Here is a 12,359-nt window from a genome sequence, read left to right as displayed (position 1 = left end):
CCCTGGATTCCATCGAAGGCCATGTATTCGATGTCACTCTGTTGTACATTGGAGGGGGCATTGCTAGTAAGTCTCGTAATATTGCGTCACTGAACCCCCGTTTGTCAGATGTAAACTCAATGGCAGTCGGTCATGACTATATTTGGCGCGAGTCGTGCACTCTTGATTTTGGCACCGTTATGCTCTTCTTTTAGTTATCTTTATTATTTTCTAATATCACAACTTTTCTTAGTGCTCTTGTCAATGATTACAGAAGAAAATATGTACTAATCGATGTTTGTTATTTGCACGAATCTCAAATTGTAAATTGAAAATAATCTTTTCATTGCGACTGTTTCATTTTCATGAAACTGGAAATTAATTCAATAATTTTTCAAAAAGTGGGAATGACATCCTGTCGATTATTTCCAAAGGGATTTCGGCCTGGAAATTATATTTTTAGAGAAAAGTCGGTTTGTTTGGCTTAGCTATTTGCATCGGTTCAGGATCGTACTTGGTACTTTTTGTACCCACGGTATACGATCGATCGTTGACGAACGTTTCTTATTCCATGATCCGTTCCGCATTTTCATAAACGATCATTGACACGGATATTAAAATTCATTTTGGATTCTTTAACAGACTGCTAAATAGTTTACACGTGAAAATCTTTACTCGTTTTGATTGTTTGTAAATTATTTTTACGCTGCTCAAAAAATGTCTTTCTCACCTCGTCGAATAATGGTTTGTGCAATTTTAATTCTAAAAGTTAATTCTACGTAAAAATTGAATAGACGTTTCATAAACGCCAAACTTCTCCCTTTTATTTTTCTTTACTGAAAACGGAAAATGACTCACGGGAAGACACTGCAATATATGGAGCCCTCCGTAAGCACCCACAAATTCTTACGTTCCTGTTCCTGAATGGTAGGAACAACGAAACGGAACCGGAGTCGTAAGAGTGTTGTTGGACGTGAGGTTGTAGCCGAAGTGACAAATTGATTAAACGCCAGTAAGACAGGCTCCTTCGTGCTTATGGATATTAGTCAAAGTAAGTAAAATAAAAGATTCTAGAACACAGCAAAGATCGTCATCGATATCCTTCGAAGCGTTCAGTCCTATTGATTTTCCTGCTGATTTTCCGACAGATGGGCGTGCTGCTCCCAGGCAGCGACAGAGAAGCCTTCGCGGTCCTTGCCAGTATTATAATCGCGTTCATATATTCATAAACGTCTCCGTATACGTTTCTTCTCGTAAAATCCGGCGTTGCAACCTCTCTTGTTAATTCTTCAAATGCCGCATGCCGCTTCATGTAGCGTCTAAGCAGTTCGAGGATATCGACGGTCGATGCTGGAAAAGTTAACCTCAAAATCATAATGTTAACTGGGGGGTAGGGCCATCCAACGGGTGTCTCCCGAAATAGAGATGATTCATAACAACAATAATAATTGACAGTTTCTATCTATTCTCTAGCATCTTTTACATCATTTCCATCCAATTGCTAAACCGTTCACAGACGTCTTTACGATTTTCATTCTAAGAAAAACTAGAGGGTGGTTTTACGATAGTACTTCCTAGGCTGGTGAAGTTAGTTCGAGTTTCTCTTGTTAACTCACATTTTCTTCTTTTTCCTTCTCTTCTTCTCGTTTTCGCTGCTCACCAAACCTCTGCGACACGCCAAAACAATAGCTCCCGGGAAAATCAATAGGCAGGGTGCAAGGAGGTTAAATAGGGAACCCTGTACACTGCCTATACATATCTAATAGACACTGGACTCGCCCGTTATTAGTTATGTTCATTTCAATTTGTTCCAACATATTTCATCGTATCTTCTCTACTTCCTTCCTCTGACCTTCTCTATAGATTGATAAGCGTCAGACCGATTCAATTCAGTGTAATGATGAATGACAGCTAATTGTCATATTGAATATATAAAAAAGATACAAGCTCTCCCATTGATACATCTGCTCGATTCTCGGATAAATTATATGAAAAAAAAATGAAAGAGCTGTATGTTTTAACGCTAGGTAAAAAAGCAGTGAAGTTCCGCTTGTATTTTATAAATAGAACAGTGCGTGTTTCTTCTGAGTCCGAGTTTGAATGGTTGGTCACAATAGTATTCGTAGAGCTTCCCGTCATATGTGTATATATATATGTGTGTCAAACGTATATATAGTTGTCGTGGGTTCCATGAAAATCGTAAACACGCTTCCGGCAAATGCGAAAGTTATGAAGTAATATTATTCCTCCTTCCACCATAACAGATCGAATCCGTGTCTTCTTAGCATTTTGTTAATCATGGCTATGCGCATATCGCAGATGACGCGACATTGCGATTACGTGTGATCCCATTCTTAGTCAGAAAAATTCCAAGTCCCAGTCCGCCATTTTAGGCGCAAACTTATACGGTTTGACTTACGGAGACTGCATTTATGTATTTTGAGACGTGCCTCACGATTAATCGCTCGTCTGGGTCGACGTTGCACATAGACGAAACATTTTACGAAGAATTTGCTGAGCTTACTACTTGCAACATGAATTCCTCGCACAGAGAATTATCCGACAGTGTTTCCTTTTTTCTTTCCATTCTTTTATGTGTCTCTTCTGTAAAACGTTTCGCGCTGTGCCGCATTTCGTGAAATGCATTCGCTTCGGGTTGACTGGATGGCGCGCTTGATATACGCATGATAATCGGCACATTGAGCGTTCCTACTTTACCGGCAGACGGTAAAGAATAAATAATAGAGAGGTTGAATCTTGGGAGAGGAAAAATCATTTCATCCTTCTTTAAATCACAAACGTATGCATGGCCCAACGTTAATAGTAATTTATTATTTTCACATTACTTTAACTAAGATCAGTGTTGACTTTAGGGTCGCTTTAATCTGGACCGATCATAATAACCAATTGCTATCTTCTCCCGCGAGTCTCGTCTTCTATGAATCTCTGCATATATTTTCATAAGGAGCAGACGCTGAAAGTCAAACTAATCTTACGCAATCATCCAATTTTAATATATCCTCTGTCTGACGAATTCACGTTTCTCAGCGACTTTCCTCTTCATTTATAAGTCACTCGTATCCGAATACGTGTAGACGCATATATACGCGTCCATGACTCCGTCACCGAATGATACAAGTGTGCGCACGAGAATCGAGAAACAAATAGCTTCGTTATGAAGTCATTATAGATGATTACCCAAAGCCCGCAGACGGTCTATGACGATTACGTTGTCTCAAGAATGAGATAACCCTTTTTCTCCCGTCGTAATTTCTCTCATCCACTGGAAGATCCACGTAAGCGTTTAGGTCAAAGAATAAAAGAAAGAGTCCTCCATTCAAATGGAGACTGCCTGTGATTTTCTTTTTTTTTTCGTCCCTCGTAAAAATAACAGGAGCTCAGGATCCCATCGGCGGCCAATGCCAAACGTCCGACTAGTCTAGTGACTCTACCACAGCATGCCACCGAATCTCATGTTTTCTTTCTCTTCCCGCAAAAGCCTCAATTTCGTATTTTCTACCCCTCGACATCAGCGGCAGCCCTTTTCCCTTTTCACCGTATCCCAGGGCCACTGGACACTGGGGAGGATTTAATTTATTTATAGACAATTCAATCAGACTCTGAGGTCTGGTCACTGTTATCCGTTAACGTTATAAGTAACGGAGGATGATTTCAACCCTTGAAACCGATCCTCGTAATCATCCTGGCCGGAGGGTGGTATTTCCTGTGAAGAAATACCAAAAATAATAACAACCATCGAATTCACCGTAACAGTGATCCAAACGAATATCATTGTTGATCTTTACCACTTTATACTTTAATACACCCTCCATTATGCACCTGTCTCCCTGATACACGCCTTATTCGCCCTCTCGATGTTCCCTGGCATCATCCCCCTCTTTGTTCATCCTCCCTGAACACATCCTTTGGTCCGTCATATTTAATCCAAGACCACCCTTGTTTGCGTAGTTTTGGGTTACAACTCGTCTAATGGATTATCCTTATATCCTCCTGGACCCACTATCACGGCCGCCATTATCGTCTTTCCCATCCCACCCTCTCTGCACCTTCAACCAACCCCCCTCAAAAAATACTACCCTCCAACATCCGTAACGTCAAGACTTTCTCAAGAAGACGCATAGAGACTCGTACCCAGTATCCACCCTGTCTGGACACACGTGCATCCCATAAACATAACAATGATTTTCTCTATTTACTCTGCTTATTAGTAGAAATCATCCCCTGAGTCTTGGGACGTCCTAACGCCTGCTTGGTGGCTCTCGCGAGACCCGCTCAAGCTCCGACCTTTAGAACAACCCGCAACGACCGTCCTTGGTCTCGCCCGAAAAAACGTCCCTTTCTCCTCGCGATTCAATAGGGTATATGTCAACTGCATCCTCATGACGAATATCGCGGTGAGAAGGGATTGCTGCTTCGTGCGGATACGTGATACACGTTGCCACGAGGTGAAAGACGGGCGGTGCGAACACATTGATTGAATGGGATTTACGAGCTATGTGATTCCCACATTAAGCTTGATACTCTGGGCATACGTGTGTAACGAGCCCATTACAAGATTATAGCGTTATGGCTTGCGCACTTATTAGTTGTCGGAGACTTTCTCCCGCTTTCCTTATTCCTCCCGCTTCGTACCTTTATTTATTATACTCGCAAATTTTCTTACGAGAAAATGGCCGGCAGGGTCGTTATTAGCGGATCCTTAAAAAAATAAGGGATGAGAGAGTGTACACTGCCGAGCTTACGGGATCGAGTCTCGTGAATTTTTATGGAGTACTTGATCGATGTATATGTATTTTTTTTAAATAAAATTTTAAAATTTTTCAAAAATTTCTGTACGCCCTATTCTATGACTTTGGCTACTGTGTATAGACACAGGCATTTATATCGTTTGCTTCTTCGGCATTGGCTTTTAAAAGCTCCTCGTTGTTATGTCGAGCGTGAGCGCGAGAGAGACGTCGCTATCTGGCAGAGAGTTTAATAGAGTGAGACAGCCTCGTATACAGTGAGTAGTAGAGGGCCCTCTCCTCACGGGCTATAGCTCCCATGGAGCCAGCATCAGCAAAGCGTCTCGGCGTCGGAGGCGCCAAAGCGTCGCGGCGCCACCCCCGGCGCCCGTCACTACGCCGCCAATCTCAACCCAACCCAACCTGCCCCCCCTCGTGTATACCCATAAACCGTCCTGTCCCTATCCGAATTTCCACATGCGAAAATCGCCAGGTCTTTTTCTTTTTTCTTGCTTCTCGTCTCTCCTTTTACATCTTTGTTCTTCCTTTCTCCGTTTCTCTTGCATCTTTAGTATTTTTGTCGTTCGATGTATCTGGAATTTGCTTTTTATTCGGTTTTCGTAAGTTTTGCCTAAATACGAAATCAACGCCCTCTGTACTCTTTTTGTGTAGGCATTTTAAAAGCCACTTCGTCACTTCGCACAGTCGCCATTTTCTTCTCGTGTCGTGGATACTCGTTTTCTTTGCTTCTCCATTTTTCACTAAAGTGAACGTTTCGCGCCCTTGTAATTTTGCAGACGCGACGCAGTGAGAACCAGCCCTTACGAGCTAGAAGAGGCAACGCGAAATCACGTGACACAAGGAACAACCGAGGGAAGTTTATTCACCGTAAGAGAATCCACTAAAGGGTGAGTTTCAAGTGGTATATACTTTGCATAGGGATCTTTTTATCCCTCCCTCTCTTTTTGTTTTGTATATTCTTTTATTTTGCTTTTTTTCCCTCCCCGTCTCCGCTCCCCTACCTCTCCCCTTTATCTCGCTCCTCTTTGCGTTTCGCTCGAAGACAACGACGACCGCGACACGACAAATGAAAACCAGCCCATGATCGTTTCACGGGGTCCCGACGACTAACTGCCTGCTCCGATGAATGTCAATAAAAAATACTCATAAAGAGAGAAAATGGTGAAATAGAGGAGTGCGATAAAATGGCTACCGTCATGACTCACCAAGAGACGAGACTGACTGGAACATCCGGAACGCAGCATCCCTCAACCCCCTCCATTTAAACGCAGGGGGTACCGACGATTTTCGTCGTAAAATTTCGTCGGCACCGAACGCATCTTTCTTTTTTCCCATCTAAAAAGGTATACTGACGAAGGGTGGTGGTGGGTGGTGGGAGTATACCCACGTGACAAATACGAAATATTTCTCGGCTATAATCCTCAAAGTATAATACTTAATTGCGACAAATATGGATCGTAAAATTTGAATAGGCATCCCTTAACGAGGGACACGCCTAGACGATATACTCGCTGCCAGGACGGAAATACCTTGAGGGGTGGTACGTACGTATATATTTGTAACTGCATATACATACAATGCAATTTGAATGCACCGTCAAATTTCAAAGCTGTTACGCGACTCGTTATGGTTATTAGTAATTCGAATTTGAATTTTGGATTGTCAATTTTTTAATTTGTTATAATTATACTTCAAAGACTTCAAAGACTTACAATGCCGTGGAAATACTTTTTGAATTTTTTTTTCTTTTTAGATATCTCAAGTCCTTACAAAGATATCGTACAGAGTCAGTCAAAGTATCCCTATTGAGGTTTACGTGGAACCAGCATCCAAGTGGACTGGGGCATATAGGAAGCGTCCGAAAAATCGTCTCGTAATCGTCCAGTCAAATCTCGTAGGGGTTGGACAGGTGACGCACATCCCCTAAATTTTGGAGGTCTCGTCACGGCGTCCGATAGGATCATACCGCACGTTCATTTTGCACAAATGGCAGATTGGTTTGGCAGGGATGCTGCCCGTTTTTGCTATCTTCCCGTCGGGTCTCTAACAGGGGGTTGGTAGTGGGTATTGTGTCGTGGCAGTTACACGTCACAGTGTCTGGTGGCGACTGTCAAAAGTCAAGAATTGGTATTAACCACGTGTCCGAGAAATCAACCCTCCCAGCCCTATGAGATGTCTTATCTCTGATCTAATGTAGCGCAGATCGCCTATCTGTACATCTGTCGCGATGGGCACTATCGGAAGGCATCGCTTAACTGTATTTCCGATAAATACGGGGTGCCTCTGCTATCTACGTAAACTTGTATTTTGCCAGTCCTGAGAGGGATAGTTTATTAGAGGGCAACGTGCTTACCCAATTCTAGCCCGACGACCCCCCTACCGGTACTTCCTGTCTGAAACGAAAGGATCCATGACGTTCCCTTGCACATTTTTTTTTTTGCCAGCATCCGAAATTACGTGGGCGCGCATTGATTCTCCTCGCGGTGAACCACCCTTACCTGATAGTGGCGGTCCAGGGATACAGTGACTGGTGGGGCTATTCGGTCAGCCAATCAGAACGTTCCAGACGGTTTGGCGCCAATCGTAAAACGGAGCGTTCGATAGGAACGAGCAACAAACAATAAATAATCATTGGATGGATGGCCTTTGGTCGCTTCCGTTTTTATCGATGGACTTCCGGTTGTGCCTTCGGATTCTGTTAATTAGTCGTAATTAACTGGGTATAAGAAATTTTCATGTATTATTTGATTTTCATCGGTACGACTGTCCAGCAGGGTTCATGGGGGGGCTCCCTTGATATCGTAGGACCGGTCGAGCCCTTGGGACGAATATGACTACCAACAGTGTATTTCGCTAAGGCAGACGGTCAAGCCGTCTCAACCGGAAGGTCGCTTGAGCCTCCTGTGGAAGCTCCTAAAATACGAAGGGACGAAATAAGTATGGGAGGGAGCGGAGGAACGAAGGAGGGTTGTTGCTGCATAAATTTCCAGTACATCTCAATTCACCCCCAACGGTGACCATTCTCTTACACGTCGTGCCTCTGAGTGACATCCTGAACTTCCCGTAGTGCCTTTCTGGCCTCGCCACCCCTGCGGACTTGCATTATCATCCCCTTCGCTCATGCTGGGGAATGAATTTCGTGAATCCGTTGGACACGAGCGGATACGAGAAAACTTTCTTCAGAATCTTCGTACGTACTTTCCACCAACTACCACTGCCAAGTACCACCCCTACGCGCTGACCGTACACCCACCCTTGCAAATGCATCTATCGGGAGATTCGCAAAACCACCCTTAAATCTTCCCTTTTCAATTCCCGTCCATCCACTTCGTCGACCCGATCGCTCAACCCCCAATCGAGTTATACCCCTTTACCATCTAACTCGTACCGAGGTCCAGCGAACTCGCATCCCCCATCTTGTGCTTGTAACTAAAGAAGAAATAAAATGAAAAAAAAAAGAAAAAAAAAGTAAAAGTAGAAAGCATCCGCTCGCGGTCCAAGGTGGAACCTTCAATTATTTAACCCCTAGCAAAAGGGGGTAGAATACGTAACCCCCCTCCGGTTACGAAAATGGAGCAATGAGAGAGGGTGCAGGGACGGGTGTGTAGGTACGTCGGTACGTAGGTCTCCTAGCGTCGCGACGCTTCTCGCACCGATATCCTACCACCACAGTGCGGACATCCCTTACGGAGGGGATGATGTGCTCGTCGGTCATGTAGTGGGGATCATTCTCCTTGGCATCATTCTTCCCCTGTAAACGGGGATATCGTTGACCAATCGCATCGCTGATTCTACGTGGTTTACCCCCACCAGTTGGGGATGATTGCGCGCGCATCCTCTCGGACGAAACTCCGATTCTCCGGGTGCCACACGCAAGGCCACAGACGCATCACTTCTTTGGCGACAGCCTTCGGGGTAACATCCTCGTTCTCTCTACCCTTGCAAACATTCCTTATCCTCAAAGTTATCCGATAACTACCCTGCTTCGTACCGCGGCACCCTTGTCCTTTATAAAATATCCAAGTTCAAGTTCCTCGTGTTTCTTTGGTACTTTAACCCGCTTTTCCTTTCTCCTTCCTCAGTTTACCTTTTGCCATTTCTGCCTCTTATACAAATTTTTTTTCCGATCCTCAACTTTGAACTACTTCCGGTTCTCGCTGCTTCCGCATCCCCCTTTCGTCAATCGTCATTCGTCACTTGTCGCAAAAGTTTTCTACTTCACCCTGAACATACCTTCTGTGCCTTGTGACAGTCCGTCCAGAGATACATAAGATTCTCGTTTTTATTATAGTATTTTTTTTGGTTCGTCCCCTATACACAGTTTTCTTCTCACCTCAATCGTTACACTAGCCGCGAATTTTTTCGTTTATCTCGTTTGTACGATTTCTGTAATTCAGTCTTCTGCAGTTTAACAAAACTTTTCAAATATCCTACCGAAAGAATATTGCACCTTAAATTTTTTAAAATAATTTTCAATCGTTACACTTTTACAGATTTTAAGTGAAATCTCCTGTAGACACCCGTCCATTCTCTCGTGCCTTGTAAAAAAAAATTCTAATCTACCCTTACGTATACCGGGACTCATTAAAAAGGAAAAAAAGTCCAGAAATTGAAAAAAAAACATTTATTACCTTTTTAGAGGGATAATACACCCTTAAAAAAGTTCTATATTTCCTTTCCAATCCTTGCATCCTTATCGTTCTGCCGTCCAAAGTTAAAGAGAGAGGAAATAGAAAAACGTAGAGAGAGAGAGAGAGAGAGAGAGAGAAAGAGAGAGAGAGAGAGAGATTAGAGTATAGCGCGCTATAGCGATAACCCAGTCAGCATCCCTTAAATTTCGTAAAACGGGGTAAAAATATTCGCCGAAAAATAAACGTCGTTTATTGTGATAAACCGAAAGAAGAGCCTTTGAGAGATCAAAAAGAAAGAAAAGGAGAGAGATAATAAAAGAAGAAGGGATCGAAAAGAGAACTCGATAGGGTGCCAAGTTACATCATGAAATTAGCTGGGTAAGTAAACCGTGTGTAATTTGTTATGAAAAAAAATTATGTGTTTTTTGTTTGTATCCTGTACATTTGCCTGTACGTTCATCAGTGTTATATCACGTTTCATCAAATTATCTTTACTTTTGCTTATCAGCTGCTTTTACGTATCGTGGTCAATGACCGCAATTGTTAAAGGGATGAGAGATTTTTTTTCGGCTGTAGATGTTTTTCGTCTCTGATATCAGCAGTGATTTCCTGCTTTGAAATTATCAAGGCTCGGGTGTGTGCATGTGTCAAAAATAATTGACCAGGTAAAATATTTGCTTTTAAAGCGGATACGTCAATTACACATTCAGGATATATATATGTGCCATAGGGGTGGATTTAGCGTGCGGAGCCCTTTAACGTCTAGGGATACCCGATAGGATAATTCCTGGGGTTTAACTTCTGTCCGGACACTCTCGCTACCCCACTGTATAAAATAAATTTCCTCCCCCACCCCCACCCGCGGTACTGCGAGAAGCTAGGGGTTGAAAGTATATTGTTTTTCGGTTTTGTTTCTTTATACAAGTTTTGATGGGGAAGGGGGTGGGGGTGATAGGTATCTTGATAAAAAAAAATTCGCGCATGAGGCGTGTCCCCGTCACTTCATTCCCCTCGGCCCTTGGGGCTTAAGGGATGCTATCGAATTTCATCGAGTATATAAACGATATATGTACTTGCGAAGGTAAACTGAAAATCGTTGAAATATCTTTGGAATGACTTGGGGAAGGGATGGAACCCTTAAGTTAAGAAGGGGATGATTGAGATCTTACGATACTTACGTAAGGGTTGCTTACGGGGAGGCACAAACGGCGGTGAGTAGTCTAAATGATTGCGGTCTTTTTTTTTTAGGGTGGTGGTACATGAAAAATCATGAGTTTAGGGGGAGGTCACTGTCAACCCTTAATATAATTCCAACATTTGTCCACCGAATAGGGGCGGAGGGGGTGGGTGGGTGCTGTTCGCCGCAAAATAAGCGTGCGGTAAGCTTTTGCCCAGGTCCGCGACGGTGCTGCAGGTTCTGTAGAAGACACGTCAGAAGTAAGGGTGAAATAATTCTCAGACCTTACTCGAAAACCAGCCTCCCTTCTTCTTTACCCCAATTCTTGGGGGTGTGTTACTGGGGCACCAGTGCGCAGAAGCTCCGCAAAGCCCGACGCGATTCGATTCTCCCCAACCTTTTCCCACCCCCCGTGCGAACCGCATCTCATCCCTGTGTATTCTGCCCTTTGGCCAGTATACCCCCACACTCCCCCAAAAGATAAGGGGTGGGTCACCACCCCCCGACATTTCACCCGGTTACATTTCCAGCCTCGGGTTCTCCACCGCGGCACATTCGGTTTCTGGCGACTGACTGGGGTAGTACGGTCCGGGCTAGTTCAACCCTTAGCCATAGCTTATACCCTCGGAACGACTCTTAGTTTATTTGCCGCGAATCATGGCTTAGGAAAAACCCTTGAGATCCGTCGACGTAAGAGGAGTGTGTAAATACCGCGTACGGTTTGCCACATTATAATTCGTCGTATCCACCCCTATTAATAATCATCCCTTAACTTTTACGAATTGTCGCGTAAATTCAAAAAGACTAAATCGCATACCAGTGACAAGTGTTAACTTCTAGTTCAGTCGGTCCTATCCCACCATGGACCTGAACCCCTGCTGTAGCTTCATCGGTATGATGAACTATCTCTACACCAGGAGTCTTCATCGTAAGCGAGGACGAAGACGCGGGTCGCTTCAGGACACGGAGACCTTGGGCATTCCGCGATCTTGGGTACATTGAAGGCAGAGGCGTTTAACGAGTTGTGCAACTTAGTCAGCCTGATTTAGATGAGACACGTTAGCGTGGCAATTTTTAGTGCTTTTCGTACGGGGTTAGTTGAATTGTGGGGCGGGTGGGGTGGAGGGCGAAGAGACGTATATTGAGACAACGATGCTGTGGCGCAAGGTAAATAACAATTATCTTTGAAAGTTGATTGGTGAATGGTAACGTATTTATTTATTTTTTTTCTTAAAACTTTTTGAAAAAAAAAAAGAATGCCCCAAGACTTTTTTGAGAAACTGATGACACGACGCTCTGCACGGAATCGTTTAAAAGTCGTAAAACAAGAGGCTTGCTCTTATTCGAGCATCCTGCGACCCCTATCCCGGTGACGAAGGTCTCGCTTTGATTGACGAATTCATCTCTACGACCCCTTGCTACCACCCTGTGTGAAATAGTTACCGAGGATAACCGTGTACATCGTCATCCTTTGATCGCAATTCATCCCCATTCAGCCAGCATCGATACAAGACACTCCTCCTCGCCCCGCGGTGTGATTAATAATGCTAGGGGTCTGCCTGGATCGTACGGGCTGTTGATCTTCGTTAAGGGATGCTCTCGTGCGGGGAGGTCATACGCGATTCTTTCTTCTGGAACCTCAAACCACCCTCTGAGATTCGAGGATATCATTCCCCTCCACACTTGCTCCTTAGCTATGGTGGATCAGCAGGGGTGCTCGCGTGATTGGCACATTGTGCCGATCGATTAGCAGCGCTAACCCCCACGGATTAACGATACTGCCATTTGGGGCGGGGGGGGGGGGGG

At 44.0% G+C, this 12,359-nt stretch overlaps 1 protein-coding gene across 5 annotated transcripts in view; it reads left to right on the top strand.

Annotated features, from left to right (window-relative positions):
- Window positions 1-766: 766 nt before the first annotated feature.
- LOC107268936 (talin-1) overlaps window positions 767-12,359 on the top strand; it is a 28,417-nt gene continuing 16,824 nt past the window's right edge. Inside the window, exons 1-2 of one of the 5 annotated variants that reach the window (XM_015742228.2) lie at window positions 767-1,030; window positions 5,522-5,632. The gene's annotated coding sequence lies outside the window, so the exon portion shown is untranslated. Of the gene's footprint in view, window positions 1,031-5,521; window positions 5,633-8,364; window positions 9,755-12,359 lie in introns of those variants that run through there. The other 4 variants (XM_015742224.2, XM_015742227.2, XM_015742226.2 and 1 more) reach the window with 4 other exon arrangements.

Source organism: Cephus cinctus, unplaced genomic scaffold (genome assembly GCF_000341935.2).
Source record: "Cephus cinctus unplaced genomic scaffold, Ccin1 Ccin1_scaffold0596, whole genome shotgun sequence".
Taxonomy (NCBI): Eukaryota; Metazoa; Arthropoda; class Insecta; order Hymenoptera; family Cephidae; genus Cephus; species Cephus cinctus.
The sequence above is the reverse complement of the archived record's forward strand: the minus strand, read 5'-3'. Positions and strand labels throughout refer to the sequence as shown.